General features: G+C 48.2%; 1 protein-coding gene across 1 annotated transcript in view; it reads right to left on the reverse strand.

Moving 5' to 3' along the window:
* Positions 1–2,111: 2,111 nt before the first annotated feature.
* Positions 2,112–2,905, reverse strand: part of ushbp1 (Usher syndrome 1C binding protein 1) — a 35,062-nt gene continuing 34,268 nt past the window's right edge. The window contains exon 17 of the mRNA XM_070439754.1: positions 2,112–2,819. The gene's annotated coding sequence lies outside the window, so the exon portion shown is untranslated. The remainder of the gene's footprint in view (positions 2,820–2,905) is intronic.

The following is a 2,905-nucleotide window of genomic DNA, read 5'->3' on the forward strand; positions in this document are numbered from 1 at the left end:
CGTTGCTCTCCTCTCCCTGCTCTCCTCTCACTGCTCTCCTCTCACTGCCTCTCCTGCTCTCTCTCCTCTCCTTGCTCTCCTCTCCTGCTCTCCTCCTGCTCTCCTCTCCTCTCCTGTCTCCTCTCCTGCTTCTCCTCTCCTGCTTCCTCTCCTGCTCTCCTCTCCTCTCCTCTCCTGCTCCTCCTCTCCTTCCTTCCTCTCCTGCTCTCCTCTCCTGCTCTCCTGCTCCTCTCCCTGATCTCCTCTCCTGCTCTCCTCTCCTCCTCTCCTCTCCTGCCTCTCCTCTCCTCTCCTCTCCTCCTCCTCTCCGCTCTGTCCTCTTCCTCCTCTCCTCTCCTCCTCTCCTCTCCTGCTCTCCTCTCCTCTCCTCTCCTCTCCTGCTCTCCTCTCCACAGAGCCTTTAACCTCTGTAGAACCTCCTCCCTCCTCCTCTAAACACGGCAGTGGAACCTGCCTCAGAACATCATCCTCCCGGCCCCGGCCGCGACCGGGAGACCCATGGGGCGGCGCACCATTGACCTAGCGTCGTCCGCGTTAGGGGAGGGTTTGGCCGGCAGGGATGTCTTTGTCCCATCGCGCTCTAGCGACTCCTGTGGCGGGCCGGGCGCAGTGCACGCTGACACGGTCGCCAGGTGTACAGTGTTTCCTCCAACACAATGGTGCGGCTGGCTTCCGGGTTAAGTGGGCATTGTGTCAAGAAGCAGTGCGGCTTGGTTGGGTTATGTTTCAGAGGACGCATGGATATCGACCTTCACCTCTCCTGAGTCTGTAGGGGAGTTGCAGCGATGAGACAAGACTGTAACTACCAATTGGAAACCACGAAATTAGGGAGAAAAAGGTATGTAAAATAAATAGAATAAAAAAAATGAATAACTAAAAGAAGTCAAACGTTACCAGTGTTTCCAATCAACCAAATATTTAGTTCAACAAATCAAACTGATCTACATCCATCTACACAGGTCTATATTTGTTAAAAACATTTGAACACATTAAATAGCGTCATAACAGAAGACTGCTGTCTGCAGTTAAGAAAACACACGTCCCAACACGTTATTTAAAATAACATTGAATCATCATCTTCTAACAAGCTTAACGTTTTAAGGCTAAGCATTACCATAACACCCTGAGGCAGACAGTTTGAACACCGGTGGCCATCTCCATTTCCTGTTAAATCTCCATTTCCAATCTGTTGTTCAGTAGTTACTGTGGACGGATGGAGCGGAAGGCAAGACAGTGGAGAGCGGGTTAGCTGAGGCCAGGCAGACAGAGGCCCTGGCTAACGGGTCTAAGACATCTCAGAGTTAAACTAACTGGATTATCAGCCAGCCCAGCAGACAGGAACCACTCCTCTCCATGGCCTTCACCTCTCCAGACCTTAGTCCCATAATCCCCCTCTTTACAGAGAGGCTGAAGCGCTAAATGACCTTAATTAGGTTGGTTGCTCTCCGTGATGGCCTTATCTGGGACCCGACATGATCAGGGCTTAGGCTCTATCCAAAATGCCACCCTATTCCCAATATAGTGCACCACTTAGTGCCATATGGATCTTGTCAAAAGTAGTGCACAATATAGGGAATAGGGTGCCATTAGGGACAAACATTTGGTTATAAAGCCCTTTAGGTCATTGAATGTAGGCTAAATCCTACTACACCCTACAAAAGCAACTTGTTGTTGTAGGCTGCCCTGTGTCCAGTCCTGTGTGTCTGATAAGGAAGTGTCGAGACCTATTTGTGACTATTATAACGGTCGGCCATTGTGTTTCTGAACAGACGCGTGTGTGTGTGTGATTGTGTTGTGTTGTGGAGTTGCCTGGGTCACCCTATCTGTCTGGGCTCAGGGATGACGGGATCATTTGGCTGTRGGCGATGTGGATTGTCGGGTGTCATTACACGCGTGGGCGAGAGCACAAAGAGGATGTGATAGGTCATTTTAAATTGACGTCAGAGAAAATCTCTGACCCCTCTATAGTGCTCTGCCCTGGCAGGCTGTGTCATCATATCACTAGTCAGGGTATTGTAACGTTACAGGGGGAGAACAGAGAGGGTGCAGGGAGAGAGAGAGAGAAAAAGAGGGATAGCCTGAGAAATAKAGGAGCGGGGAACAGCCGGTGATCTCTTTATACGGCTTAGCAGGACAATTTATTTAAATGAGATACGGATGCAGAGAGTAAATGAGGTGACCTTCAACCCTAGGGTCATTGCCCTCTGTGTGTGTGATTGACAGCCTCTGTCATTGTGTAATAATGGCAGGGGAACTTGTTCCCAGGCATCTACAGATCCCCTGTTTCCCTATCCTCAATCTGTTCACAGATCATTTTTGTACATGGCGGTGGTGTGGAACATTTTTGATATACCCCATATGCAAAGCAAACACACTTCATATCCACATATCCTGCATTAGATCATTACACCAGGATTATATTAAACTTGTCCTTTTTCAAATTGATTCAATATGTCTTTCAGTAGCATGATMTCATTCCAAACCAAGGAGATAAGTTCATTCAATAATTCAAAACAGTCATTTTGAAACACATTCCAGTTGATGACAATACATGATCATCAGCACGACCCTATCATACAGCAGCTGAATCCTGAGACTGTAGAGAAATCACACATTACTATAATGACATAAGCCCAATGGGTTCTTTCCACATGATGTTTACTGTAACAACACTATAGACATGGGTGAGTGCATCAATATCTCCTTCTCTTTTCCCCTTCTCTTTTCCCCTTCTCTTTTCTCCTTCTCTTTTCTCCTTCTCGTGACATCTTTTGCCAGGAAAGCGGAGTCAACCAGAGGTTAGAACCTGGACTGAGACCCTTTGATGAGCAGGAGGCAAACGCACAGCAGTGAGAACGAGACAGAGAGAGACAGAGAGAGACAGAGACAGAGAGGGGGGAGAGAG

Source organism: Salvelinus sp. IW2-2015, unplaced genomic scaffold (assembly GCF_002910315.2).
Source record: "Salvelinus sp. IW2-2015 unplaced genomic scaffold, ASM291031v2 Un_scaffold1895, whole genome shotgun sequence".
Lineage (NCBI taxonomy): Eukaryota > Metazoa > Chordata > Actinopteri > Salmoniformes > Salmonidae > Salvelinus > Salvelinus sp. IW2-2015.